Raw genomic sequence first — 14,270 nt, 5'->3', positions numbered from 1 at the left:
TTCTGACTTTTTGAAAATTTCACTTTTTGGTGAAAATATCCATTAAATGAGGGAATATTATGTGCGAGGGTACCCCAGGAGAGTTCCAAATGTGTGTGGGTAGAATATATATCCCACGGGGGTAAAATTGAAAAAAGTTGAAAATTTTTTTTTTTAGGACTTAGTCGTTTTTCCAGCATTTTTCAGACTTTCAGAGAGGGGAAATTGTCAGTGAGCATTCCGATTTCAGTTCCAGAGCGATTCGCCAGTTAAGTCCTTGATATTTAGTAGTTTTCAGCCAATTTTCTGACTTATTGAAAATTTCCCTTTTTGGTGAAAATATCCATTAAATGAGGGAATAATATGTGTGAGGGTACACCAGAAGAGTTCCAAATGTGTGTGGGTAGAATATATATCCCACGGGGGTAAAATTGAAAAAAGTTGAAAATTTTTTTTGGGTTGGGTTAGTCATTTTTCCGGCATTTTTCAGACTTTCAGAGAGAGGAAAATGTCAGTCAGCATTCCTATTTCAGTTCCAGAGCGATTCGCCCGATAAGTCCTTTATATTTAGTAGTTTTCAGCCAATTTTCTGACTTTTTGAAAATTTCACTTTTTGGTGAAAATATCCATTAAATGAGGGAATAATATGTGTGAGGGTACACCAGGAGATTTCCAAATGTGTGTGGGTAGAATATATATCCCACGGGGGTAAAATTGAAAATAGTTGAAAAATTTTTTTGGGGGCCTTAGTCATTTTTCCGGCATTTTTCAGACTTTCAGAGAGGGGAAAATGTCAGTGAGCATTCCGATTTCAGTTACAGAGCGATTCGCCCGTTAAGTCCTTGATATTTAGTAGTTTTCAGCCAATTTTCTGACTTTTTGAAAATTTCACTTTTTGGTGAAAATATCCATTAAATGAGGGAATAATGTGTGTGAGGGTACCCCAGGAGAGTTCCAAATGTGTGTGGGTAGAATATATATCCCACGGGGGTAAAATTGAAAATAGTTGAAAAATTTTTGGGGGGGGGCTTAGTCATTTTTCCGGCATTTTTCAAACTTTCAGAGAGTGGAAAATGTCAGTGAGTATTCCGATTTCAGTTCCAGAGCGATTCGCCCGATAAGTCCTTGATATTTAGTAGTTTTCAGCCAATTTTCTGACTTTGAAAATTTCACTTTTTGGTGAAAATATCCATTAAATGAGGGAATAATGTGTGTGAGGGTACCCCAGGAGAGTTCCAAATGTGTGTGGGTAGAATATATATCCCACGGGGGTAAAATTGAATATAGTTGAAAAATTTTTTGGGTGGGGCTTAGTCATTTTTCCGGCATTTTTCAAACTTTCTGAGAGTGGAAAATGTCAGTGAGTATTCCGATTTCAGTTCCAGAGCGATTCGCCCGATAAGTCCTTGATATTTAGTAGTTTTCAGCCAATTTTCTGACTTTGAAAATTTCACTTTTTGGTGAAAATATCCATTAAATGAGGGAATATTATGTGTGAGGGTACCCCAGGAGAGTTCCAAATGTGTGTGGGGGGTAAAATTGAAAAAAGTTGAAAATTTTTTTTTTTAGGACTTAGTCATTTTTCCAGCATTTTTCAGACTTTCAGAGAGGGGAAATTGTCATTGAGCATTCCGATTTCAGTTCCAGAGCGATTCGCCAGTTAAATCCTTGATATTTAGTAGTTTTCAGCCAATTTTCTGACTTTTTGAAAATTTCCCTTTTTGGTGAAAATATCCATTAAATGAGGGAATAATATGTGTGAGGGTACACCAGAAGAGTTCCAAATGTGTGTGGGTAGAATATATATCCCACGGGGGTAAAATTGAAAAAAGTTGAAAATTTTTTTTGGGTTGGGTTAGTCATTTTTCCGGCATTTTTCAGACTTTCAGAGAGAGGAAAATGTCAGTCAGCATTCCTATTTCAGTTCCAGAGCGATTCGCCCGATAAGTGCTTGATATTTAGTAGTTTTCAGCCAATTTTCTGACTTTTTGAAAATTTAACTTTTTGGTGAAAATATCCATTAAATGAGGGAATAATATGTGTGAGGGTACCCCAGGAGAGTTCCAAATGTGTGTGGGTAGAATATATATCCCACTGGGGTAAAATTGAAAAAAGTTGAAGAAATTTTTTTCTAGGACTTAGTCATTTTTCCGGCATTTTTCAGACTTTCAGAGAGGGGAAAATGTCAGTGAGCATTCCGATTTCAGTTCCAGAGCGATTCGCCCGTTAAGTCCTTGATATTTAGTAGTTTTCAGCCAATTTTCTGACTTTTTGAAAATTTCCCTTTTTGGTGAAAATATCCATTAAATGAGGGAATAATATTTGTGAGGGTACACCAAGAGAGTTCCAAATGTGTGTGGGTAGAATATATATCCCACGGGGGTAAAATTGAAAAAAGTTGAAATTTTTTTTTGGGTGAGGTTAGTCATTTTTCCGGCATTTTTCAGACTTTCAGAGAGGGGAAAATGTCAGTGAGTATTCCGATTTCAGTTCCAGAGCGATTCGCCCGATAAGTGCTTGATATTTAGTAGTTTTCAGCCAATTTTCTGAATTTTTGAAAATTTCACTTTTTGGTAAAAATATCCATTAAATGAGGGAATAATATATGTGAGGGTACCCCAGGAGAGTTCCAAATGTGTGTGGGTAGAATATATATCCCACAGGGGTAAAATTGAAAAAAGTTGAAAAAAAATTTTTTTTGGGACTTAGTCATTTTTCCGGCATTTTTCAGACTTTCAGAGAGGGGAAAATGTCAGTCAGCATTCCTATTTCAGTTCCAGAGCGATTCGCCCGTTAAGTCCTTGATATTTAGTAGTTTTCAGCCAATTTTCTGACTTTTTGAAAATTTCCCTTTTTGGTGAAAATATCCATTAAATGAGGGAATAATATGTGTGAGGGTACACCAGAAGAGTTCCAAATGTGTGTGGGTAGAATATATATCCCACGGGGGTAAAATTGAAAAAAGTTGAAAATTTTTTTTGGGTTGGGTTAGTCATTTTTCCGGCATTTTTCAGACTTTCAGAGAGAGGAAAATGTCAGTCAGCATTCCTATTTCAGTTCCAGAGGGATTCACCCGATAAGTGCTTGATATTTAGTAGTTTTCAGCCAATTTTCTGACTTTTTGAAAATTGAACTTTTTGGTGAAAATATCCATTAAATGAGGGAATAATATGTGTGAGGGTACCCCAGGAGAGTTCCAAATGTGTGTGGGTAGAATATATATCCCACTGGGGTAAAATTGAAAAAAGTTGAAGAAATTTTTTTTTTTGGGACTTAGTCATTTTTCCGGCATTTTTCAGACTTTCAGAAAGGGGAAAATGTCAGTCAGCATTCCTATTTCAGTTCCAGAGCGATTCGCCCTTTAAGTGCTTGATATTTAGTAGTTTTCAGCCAATTTTCTGACTTTTTGAAAATTTCACTTTTTGGTGAAAATATCCATTAAATGAGGGAATATTATGTGTGAGGGTACCCCAGGAGAGTTCCAAATGTGTGTAGGTAGAATATATATCCCACGGGGGTAAAATTGAAAAAAGTTGAAAATTTTTTTTGGGTGGGGTTAGTCATTTTTCCGGCATTTTTCAGACTTTCAGAGAGGAGAAAATGTCAGTGAGTATTCCGATTTCAGTTCCAGAGCGATTCGCCCGATAAGTGCTTGATATTTAGTAGTTTTCAGCCAATTTTCTGAATTTTTGAAAATTTCACTTTTTGGTAAAAATATCCATTAAATGAGGGAATAATATGTGTGAGGGTACCCCAGGAGAGTTCCAAATGTGTGTGGGTAGAATATATATCCCACAGGGGTAAAATTGAAAAAAGTTGAAAAAAAATTTTTTTTGGGACTTAGTCATTTTTCCGGCATTTTTCAGACTTTCAGAGAGGGGAAATTGTCAGTGAGCATTCCGATTTCAGTTCCAGAGCGATTCTCCAGTTAAGTCCTTGATATTTAGTAGTTTTCAGCCAATTTTCTGACTTTTTGAAAATTTCCCTTTTTGGTGAAAATATCCATTAAATGAGGGAATAATATGTGTGAGGGTACACCAGAAGAGTTCCAAATGTGTGTGGGTAGAATATATATCCCACGGGGGAAAAATTGAAAAAAGTTGAAAATTTTTTTTGGGTTGGGTTAGTCATTTTTCTGGCATTTTTCAGACTTTCAGAGAGAGGAAAATGTCAGTCAGCATTCCTATTTCAGTTCCAGAGCGATTCGCCCGATAAGTGCTTGATATTTAGTAGTTTTCAGCCAATTTTCTGACTTTTTGAAAATTTAACTTTTTGGTGAAAATATCCATTAAATGAGGGAATAATATGTGTGAGGGTACCCCAGGAGAGTTCCAAATGTGTGTGGGTAGAATATATATCCCACTGGGGTAAAATTGAAAAAAGTTGAAGAAATTTTTTTCTAGGACTTAGTCATTTTTCCGGCATTTTTCAGACTTTCAGAGAGGGGAAAATGTCAGTGAGCATTCCGATTTCAGTTCCAGAGCGATTCGCCCGTTAAGTCCTTGATATTTAGTAGTTTTCAGCCAATTTTCTGACTTTTTGAAAATTTCACTTTTTGGTGAAAATATCCATTAAATGAGGGAATAATATGTGTGAGGGTACCCCAGGAGAGTTCCAAATGTGTGTGGGTAGAATATATATCCCACGGGGGTAAAATTGAAAAAAGTTGAAAAATTTTTTTTTTAGGACTTATTCATTTTTCCGGCATTTTTCAGACTTTCAGAGAGGGGAAAATGTCAGTGAGCATTCCGATTAAAGTTCCAGAGCGATTCTCCCGTTAAGTCCTTGATATTTAGTAGTTTTCAGCCAATTTTCTGACTTATTGAAAATTTCACTTTTTGGTGAAAATATCCATTAAATGAGGGAATAATATGTGTGAGGGTACACCAGGAGAGTTCCAAATGTGTGTGGGTAGAATATATATCCCACGGGGTAAAATTGAAAAAAGTTGAAAATTTTTTTGGGGGGGGCTTTGTCATTTTTCCGGCATTTTTCAGACTTTCAGAGAGGGGAAAATGTCAGTGAGTATTCCGATTTCAGTTCCAGAGCGATTCGCCCGATAAGTCCTTGATATTTAGTAGTTTTCAGCCAATTTTCTGACTTTTTGAAAATTTTACTTTTTGGTGAAAATATCCATTAAATGAGGGAATAATATGTGTGATGGTGCCCCAGGAGAGTTCCAAATTTGTGTGGGTAGAATATATATCCCACGGGGGTAAAATTGAAAAAAGTTGAAAAAAATTATTTTTGGGACTTAGTCATTTTTCTGGCATTTTTCAGACTTTCAGAGAGGGGAAAATGTCAGTGAGCATTCCTATTTCAGTTCCAGAGCGATTCGCCCAATAAGTGCTTGATATTTAGTAGTTTTCAGCCAATTTTCTGACTTTTTGAAAATTTCACTTTTTGGTGAAAATATCCATTAAATGAGGGAATAATATGTGTGAGGGTACACCAGGAGAGTTCCAAATGTGTGTGGGTAGAATATATATCCCACGGGGGTAAAATTGAAAATAGTTGAAAAATTTTTTGGGGGGGGCTTAGTCATTTTTCCGGCATTTTTCAGACTTTCAGAGAGGGGAAAATTTCAGTGAGTATTCCAATTTCAGTTCCAGAGCGATTTGCCCGATAAGTCCTTGATATTTAGTAGTTTTCAGCCAATTTTCTGACTTTTTGAAAATTTCACTTTTTGGTGAAAATATCCATTAAATGAGGGAATATTATGTGTGAGGGTACCCCAGGAGAGTTCCAAATGTGTGTGGGTAGAATATATATCCCACGGGGATAAAATTGAAAAAAGTTGAAAATAATTTTTTTTTGGACCTAGTCATTTTTCCGGCATTTTTCAGACTTTCAGAGAGGGGAAAATGTCAGTGAGCATTCCGATTTCAGTTCCAGAGCGATTCGCCCGTTAAGTCCTTGATATTTAGTAGTTTTCAGCCAATTTTCTGACTTTTTTAAAATTTCACTTTTTGGTGAAAATATCCATTAAATGAGGGAATAATCTGTGTGAGGGTACCCCAAGAGAGTTCCAAATGTGTGTGGGTAGAAAATATATACCACGGGGGTAAAATTGAAAAAAGTTAAAACATTTTTTTTTGGGACTTAGTCATTTTTCCGGCATTTTTCAGACTTTCAGAGAGGGGAAAATGTCAGTACGCGTTCCGATTTCAGTTCCAGAGCGATTCACCCGATAAGTCCTTGATATATAGTAGTTTTCAGCCAATTTTCTGACTTTTTGAAAATTTCACTTTTTGGTGAAAATATCCATTAAATGAGGGAATAATATGTGTGAGGGTACCCCAGGAGAGTTCCAAATGTGTGTGGGTAGAATATATATCCCACGGGGGTAAAATTGAAAAAAGTTGAAAAATTTTTTTTTTAGGACTTATTCATTTTTCCAGCATTTTTCAGACTTTCAGAGAGGGGAAATTGTCAGTGAGCATTCCGATTAAAGTTCCAGAGCGATTCGCCCGTTAAGTCCTTGATATTTAGCAGTTTTCAGCCAATTTTCTGACTTATTGAAAATTTCACTTTTTGGTGAAAATATCCATTAAATGAGGGAATAATATGTGTGAGGGTACACCAGGAGAGTTCCAAAAGTGTGTGGGTAGAATATATATCCCACGGGGGTAAAATTGAAAAAAGTTGAAAAATTTTGGGGGGGGAGCTTAGTCATTTATCCGGCATTTTTCAGACTTTCGGAGAGGGGAAATTTTCAGTGAGCATTCCGATTTCAGTTCCAGAGCGATTCGCCCATTAAGTGCTTGATATTTAGAAGTTTTCAGCCAATTTTCTGACTTTTTGAAAATTTCACTTTTTGGTGAAAATATCCATTAAATGAGGGAGTAATATGTGTGAGGGTGCACCAGGAGAGTTCCAAATGTGTGTGGGTAGAATATATATCCCACGGGGTAAAATTGAAAAAAGTTGAAATTTTTTTGGGGGGGGGCTTAGTCATTTTTCCGGCATTTTTCAGACTTTCAGAGAGGGGAAAATGTCAGTGAGTATTCCGATTTCAGTTCCAGAGCGATTCGCCCGTTAAGTCCTTGATATTTAGAAGTTTTCAGCCAATTTTCTGACTTTTTGAAAATTTCACTTTTTGGTGAAAATATCCATTAAATGAGGGAATAATATGTGTGAGGGTACCCCAGGAGAGTTCCAAATGTGTGTGGGTAGAATATATATCCCACGGGGTAAAATTGAAAAAAGTTGAAAATTTTTTTTGGGGGGGCTTAGTCATTTTTCCGGCATTTTTCCGACTTTCAGAGAGGGGAAAATGTCAGTGAGTATTCCGATTTCAGTTCCAGAGCGATTCGCCCTATAAGTCCTTGATATTTAGTAGTTTTCAGCCAATTTTCTGATGTTTTGAAAATTTCACTTTTTGGTGAAAATATCCATTAAATGAGGGAATATTATGTGTGAGGGTACCCCAGGAGAGTTCCAAATGTGTGTGGGTAGAATATATATCCCACGGGGATAAAATTGAAAAAAGTTGAAAATAATTTTTTTTTGGACCTAGTCATTTTTCCGGCATTTTTCAGACTTTCAAGAGGGGAAATTTTCAGTGAGCATTCCGATTTCAGTTCCAGAGCGATTCGCCCATTAAGTCCTTGATATTTAGTAGTTTTCAGCCAATTTTCTGACTTTTTGAAAATTTTACTTTTTGGTGAAAATATCCATTAAATGAGGGAATAATATGTGTAAGGGTACCCCAGGAGAGTTCCAAATGTGTGTGGGTAGAATATATATCCCACGGGGGTAAAATTGAAAAAAGTTGAAAAAATTTTTTTTTAGGACTTATTCATTTTTCCGGCATTTTTCAGACTTTCAGAGAGGGGAAAATGTCAGTGAGCGTTCCGATTTCAGTTCCAGAGCGATTCGCCCGTTAAGTACTTGATATTTAGTAGTTTTCAGCCAATTTTCTGACTTTTTGAAAATTTTACTTTTTGGTGAAAATATCCATTAAATGAGGGAATAATATGTGTGAAGGTACCCCAGGAGAGTTCCAAATGTGTGTGGGTAGAATATATATCCCACGGGGTAAAATTGAAAAAAGTTGAAAATTTTTTTGGGGGGGGCTTAGTCATTTTTCCAGCATTTTTCAGACTTTCAGAGAGGGGAAAATGTCATTGAGTATTCCGATTTCAGTTCCAGAGCGATTCGCCCGATAAGTCCTTGATATTTAGTAGTTTTCAGCCAATTTTCTGACGTTTTGAAAATTTCACTTTTTGGTGAAAATATCCATTAAATGAGGGAATATTATGTGTGAGGGTACCCCAGGAGAGTTCCAAATGTGTGTGGGTAGAATCTATATCCCACGGGGGTAAAATTGAAAAAAGTTGAAAAAAATTATTTTTGGGACTTAGTCATTTTTCCGGCATTTTTCAGACTTTCAGAGAGGGGAAAATGTCAGTGAGCATTCCTATTTCAGTTGCAGAGCGATTCGCCCAATAAGTGCTTGATATTTACTAGTTTTCAGCCAATTTTCTGACTTTTTGAAAATTTCACTTTTTGGTGAAATATCCATTAAATGTGGGAATAATATGTGTGAGTGTACCCCAGGAGAGTTCCAAATATGTTTGGGGATAATATATATCCCAAGGGATAAAATTGAAAAAAGTTGAAAATTTTTTTTGGGGGGGCTTAGTCATTTTTCCGGCATTTTTCAGACCTTCAGAGAGGGGAAAATGTCAGTGAGCATTCCTATTTCAGTTCCAGAGCTATTCGCCCGATAAGTGCTTGATATTTAGTAGTTTTCAGCCAATTTTCTGACTTTTTGAAAATTTTACTTTTTGGTGAAAATATCCATTAAATAAGGGAGTAATATGTGTGAGGGTACCCCAGGAGAGTTCCAAATGTGTGTGGGTAGAATATATATCCCAAGGGATAAAATTGAAAAAAGTTGAAAATTTTTTTTGGGGGGGCTTAGTCATTTTTCCGGCATTTTTCAGACTTTCAGAGAGGGGAAAATGTCAGTGAGTATTCCGATTTCAGTTCCAGAGCGATTCGCCCGATAAGTCCGTGATATTTAGTAGCTTTCAGCCAATTTTCTGACTTTTTGAAAATTTCACTTTTTGGTGAAAATATCCATTAAATGAGGGAATAATATGTGTGAGGGTACCCCATGAGAGTTCCAAATGTGTGTGGGTAGAATATATATCCCACGGGGGTAAAATTGAAAAAAGTTGAAAAATTTTTGGGGGGGAGCTTAGTCATTTTTCCGGCATTTTTCAGACTTTCAGAGAGGGGAAAATGTCAGTGAGTATTCCGATTTCAGTTCCAGAGCGATTCGCCCGATAAGTCCTTGATATTTAGTAGTTTTCAGCCAATTTTCTTACTTTTTGAAAATTTCACTTTTTGGTGAAAATATTCATTAAATGAGGGAATATTATGCGTGAGGGTACCCCAGGAGAGTTCCAAATGTGTGTGGGTAGAATATATATCCCATGGGGGTAAAATTGAAAAAAGTGGAAAATTTTTTTTTTTAGGACTTAGTCCTCTTTCCGGCATTTTTCAGACTTTCAGAGAGGGGAAAATGTCAGTGAGCGTTCCGATTTCAGTTCCAGAGCGATTCGCCCGTTAAGTCCTTGATATTTAGTAATTTTCAGCCAATTTTCTGACTTTTTGAAAATTCTACTTTTTGGTGAAAATATCCATTAAATGAGGGAATAATATGTGTGAGGGTACCCCAGGAGAGTTCCAAATGTGTGTGGGTAGAATATATATCCCACGGGGGTAAAATTGAAAAAAGTTGAAAATTTTCTTTTTTAGGACTTAGTCATTTTTCCGGCATTTTTCAGACTTTCAGAGAGGGGAAAATGTCAGTGAGCGTTCCGATTTCAGTTCCAGAGCGATTCGCCCGTTAAGTCCTTGATATTTAGTAGTTTTCAGCCAATTTTCTGACTTTTTGAAAATTTTACTTTTTGGTGAAAATATCCATTAAATGAGGGAATAATATGTGTGAAGGTAGCCCAGGAGAGTTCCAAATGTGTGTGGGTAAAATATATATCCCACGGGGTAAAATTGAAAAAAGTTGAAAATTTTTTTGGGGGGGGCTTAGTCATTTTTCCGGCATTTTTCAGACTTTCAGAGAGGGGAAAATGTCAGTGAGTATTCCGATTTCAGTTCCAGAGCGATTCGCCCGATAAGTCCTTGATATTTAGTAGTTTTCAGCCAATTTTCTGACTTTTTGAAAATTTCACTTTTTGGTGAAAATATCCATTAAATGAGGGAATAATCTGTGTGAGGGTACCCCAGGAGAGTTCCAAATGTGTGTGGGTAGAAAATATATACCACGTGGGTAAAATTGAAAAAAGTTGAAAATTATTTTTTTTAGGACTTAGTCATATTTCCGGCATTTTTGAGACTTTCAGAGAGGGGAAATTGTCAGTGAGCATTCCGATTAAAGTTCCAGAGCGATTCGCCCGTTAAGTCCTTGATATTTAGCAGTTTTCAGCCAATTTTCTGACTTATTGAAAATTTCACTTTTTGGTGAAAATATCCATTAAATGAGGGAATAATATGTGTGAGGGTACACCAGGAGAGTTCCAAAAGTGTGTGGGTAGAATATATATCCCACGGGGGTAAAATTGAAAAAAGTTGAAAAATTTTGGGGGGGGAGCTTAGTCATTTATCCGGCATTTTTCAGACTTTCGGAGAGGGGAAATTTTCAGTGAGCATTCCGATTTCAGTTCCAGAGCGATTCGCCCATTAAGTGCTTGATATTTAGAAGTTTTCAGCCAATTTTCTGACTTTTTGAAAATTTCACTTTTTGGTGAAAATATCCATTAAATGAGGGAGTAATATGTGTGAGGGTGCACCAGGAGAGTTCCAAATGTGTGTGGGTAGAATATATATCCCACGGGGTAAAATTGAAAAAAGTTGAAATTTTTTTGGGGGGGGGCTTAGTCATTTTTCCGGCATTTTTCAGACTTTCAGAGAGGGGAAAATGTCAGTGAGTATTCCGATTTCAGTTCCAGAGCGATTCGCCCGTTAAGTCCTTGATATTTAGAAGTTTTCAGCCAATTTTCTGACTTTTTGAAAATTTCACTTTTTGGTGAAAATATCCATTAAATGAGGGAATAATATGTGTGAGGGTACCCCAGGAGAGTTCCAAATGTGTGTGGGTAGAATATATATCCCACGGGGTAAAATTGAAAAAAGTTGAAAATTTTTTTTGGGGGGGCTTAGTCATTTTTCCGGCATTTTTCCGACTTTCAGAGAGGGGAAAATGTCAGTGAGTATTCCGATTTCAGTTCCAGAGCGATTCGCCCTATAAGTCCTTGATATTTAGTAGTTTTCAGCCAATTTTCTGATGTTTTGAAAATTTCACTTTTTGGTGAAAATATCCATTAAATGAGGGAATATTATGTGTGAGGGTACCCCAGGAGAGTTCCAAATGTGTGTGGGTAGAATATATATCCCACGGGGATAAAATTGAAAAAAGTTGAAAATAATTTTTTTTTGGACCTAGTCATTTTTCCGGCATTTTTCAGACTTTCAAGAGGGGAAATTTTCAGTGAGCATTCCGATTTCAGTTCCAGAGCGATTCGCCCATTAAGTCCTTGATATTTAGTAGTTTTCAGCCAATTTTCTGACTTTTTGAAAATTTTACTTTTTGGTGAAAATATCCATTAAATGAGGGAATAATATGTGTAAGGGTACCCCAGGAGAGTTCCAAATGTGTGTGGGTAGAATATATATCCCACGGGGGTAAAATTGAAAAAAGTTGAAAAAATTTTTTTTTAGGACTTATTCATTTTTCCGGCATTTTTCAGACTTTCAGAGAGGGGAAAATGTCAGTGAGCGTTCCGATTTCAGTTCCAGAGCGATTCGCCCGTTAAGTACTTGATATTTAGTAGTTTTCAGCCAATTTTCTGACTTTTTGAAAATTTTACTTTTTGGTGAAAATATCCATTAAATGAGGGAATAATATGTGTGAAGGTACCCCAGGAGAGTTCCAAATGTGTGTGGGTAGAATATATATCCCACGGGGTAAAATTGAAAAAAGTTGAAAATTTTTTTGGGGGGGGCTTAGTCATTTTTCCAGCATTTTTCAGACTTTCAGAGAGGGGAAAATGTCATTGAGTATTCCGATTTCAGTTCCAGAGCGATTCGCCCGATAAGTCCTTGATATTTAGTAGTTTTCAGCCAATTTTCTGACGTTTTGAAAATTTCACTTTTTGGTGAAAATATCCATTAAATGAGGGAATATTATGTGTGAGGGTACCCCAGGAGAGTTCCAAATGTGTGTGGTTAGAATATATATCCCACGGGGATAAAATTGAAAAAAGTTGAACATAATTTTTTTTTGGACTTAGTCATTTTTCCAGCATTTTTCAGACTTTCAGAGAGGGGAAAATGTGAGTGAGCATTCCGATTTCAGTTCCAGAGCGATTCGCCCATTAAGTCCTTGATATTTAGTAGATATCAGTCAATTTTCTGACTTTTTGAAAATTTTACTTTTTGGTGAAAATATCCATTAAATGAGGGAATAATATGTGTGAGGGTACCCCAGGAGAGTTCCAAATGTGTGTGGGTAGAATCTATATCCCACGGGGGTAAAATTGAAAAAAGTTGAAAAAAATTATTTTTGGGACTTAGTCATTTTTCCAGCATTTTTCAGACTTTCAGAGAGGGGAAAATGTCAGTGAGCATTCCTATTTCAGTTGCAGAGCGATTCGCCCAATAAGTGCTTGATATTTACTAGTTTTCAGCCAATTTTCTGACTTTTTGAAAATTTCACTTTTTGGTGAAATATCCATTAAATGTGGGAATAATATGTGTGAGTGTACCCCAGGAGAGTTCCAAATATGTTTGGGGATAATATATATCCCAAGGGATAAAATTGAAAAAAGTTGAAAATTTTTTTTGGGGGGGCTTAGTCATTTTTCCGGCATTTTTCAGACCTTCAGAGAGGGGAAAATGTCAGTGAGCATTCCTATTTCAGTTCCAGAGCTATTCGCCCGATAAGTGCTTGATATTTAGTAGTTTTCAGCCAATTTTCTGACTTTTTGAAAATTTTACTTTTTGGTGAAAATATCCATTAAATAAGGGAGTAATATGTGTGAGGGTACCCCAGGAGAGTTCCAAATGTGTGTGGGTAGAATATATATCCCACGGGGTAAAATTGAAAAAAGTTGAACATTTTTTTTGGGGGGCTTAGTCATTTTTCCGGCATTTTTCAGACTTTCAGAGAGGGGAAAATGTCAGTGAGTATTCCGATTTCAGTTCCAGAGCGATTCGCCCGATAAGTCCGTGATATTTAGTAGCTTTCAGCCAATTTTCTGACTTTTTGAAAATTTCACTTTTTGGTGAAAATATCCATTAAATGAGGGAATAATATGTGTGAGGGTACCCCATGAGAGTTCCAAATGTGTGTGGGTAGAATATATATCCCACGGGGGTAAAATTGAAAAAAGTTGAAAAATTTTTGGGGGGGAGCTTAGTCATTTTTCCGGCATTTTTCAGACTTTCAGAGAGGGGAAAATGTCAGTGAGTATTCCGATTTCAGTTCCAGAGCGATTCGCCCGATAAGTCCTTGATATTTAGTAGTTTTCAGCCAATTTTCTTACTTTTTGAAAATTTCACTTTTTGGTGAAAATATTCATTAAATGAGGGAATATTATGCGTGAGGGTACCCCAGGAGAGTTCCAAATGTGTGTGGGTAGAATATATATCCCATGGGGGTAAAATTGAAAAAAGTGGAAAATTTTTTTTTTTAGGACTTAGTCCTCTTTCCGGCATTTTTCAGACTTTCAGAGAGGGGAAAATGTCAGTGAGCGTTCCGATTTCAGTTCCAGAGCGATTCGCCCGTTAAGTCCTTGATATTTAGTAATTTTCAGCCAATTTTCTGACTTTTTGAAAATTCTACTTTTTGGTGAAAATATCCATTAAATGAGGGAATAATATGTGTGAGGGTACCCCAGGAGAGTTCCAAATGTGTGTGGGTAGAATATATATCCCACGGGGGTAAAATTGAAAAAAGTTGAAAATTTTCTTTTTTAGGACTTAGTCATTTTTCCGGCATTTTTCAGACTTTCAGAGAGGGGAAATTGTCAGTGAGCATTCCGATTTCAGTTCCAGAGCGATTCGCCCGTTAAGTTCTTGATATTTACTAGTTTTCAGCCAATTTTCTGACTTTTTTAAAATTTCACTTTTTGGTGAAATCCATTAAATGAGGGAATAATATGTGTGAGGGTACCCCAGGAGAGTTCCAAATGTGTGTGGGTAGAATATATATCCCACGAGGGTAAAATTGAAAAAAGTTGAAAAATTTTTTTTTTAGGTCT

The sequence above is a fragment of the Phyllobates terribilis genome, unplaced genomic scaffold (genome assembly GCF_046119375.1).
Source record: "Phyllobates terribilis strain yellow unplaced genomic scaffold, ASM4611937v1 Scaffold_5__5_contigs__length_657084704, whole genome shotgun sequence".
NCBI lineage: Eukaryota > Metazoa > Chordata > Amphibia > Anura > Dendrobatidae > Phyllobates > Phyllobates terribilis.
Note: the sequence above shows the minus strand (reverse complement) of the source record.